The sequence below is a fragment of the Penaeus monodon genome, chromosome 19, assembly GCF_015228065.2.
Source record: "Penaeus monodon isolate SGIC_2016 chromosome 19, NSTDA_Pmon_1, whole genome shotgun sequence".
Taxonomy (NCBI): Eukaryota; Metazoa; Arthropoda; class Malacostraca; order Decapoda; family Penaeidae; genus Penaeus; species Penaeus monodon.
Window position 1 is genome coordinate 2,137,667 of NC_051404.1, and position 506 is coordinate 2,138,172.

A 506-nucleotide genomic window follows, 5' to 3' on the forward strand; every position below is an offset into this window, starting at 1 on the left:
AAAAAAACAGAAGTGCGGCGGTACTTTTCTTCGCCTTTTGGATTTTACACTCTAACACTGTTTATTATATCTACATATACTTCAAGATACTACAATGATATTGTGTTACAACAACGCATACTGTCTTTTTGATCTTTAATTCTGAATTAAAAAGCATGTTTGATTTGACGAATCCAATGACATGCCTTCAGTAATCCGAAAATATTTTTTGTGTCTGAAGCGGATCTCCTCATAATGCATTTTCACCATAACATATGTAATTATTTTAACTCCACAATCATAAGCTGAAAGGGACACCCGCATTTTGATCTTATTAGTTTCCCTTACTTGAGCGAAAAAGTGTCGGGCAGCCAAAGGATTGAAGTGTGTCAGACTGCTTCCAATAAACAGGTTAACACTGCATTGGTGTTGGCCAGTATTATTCAACATTTAATATCTGATAAAGCATATGGAAAAGAAGTGCGTATGAACTGCGTGATCAACTTTTCCGGGTTCCTTGTGCTTGC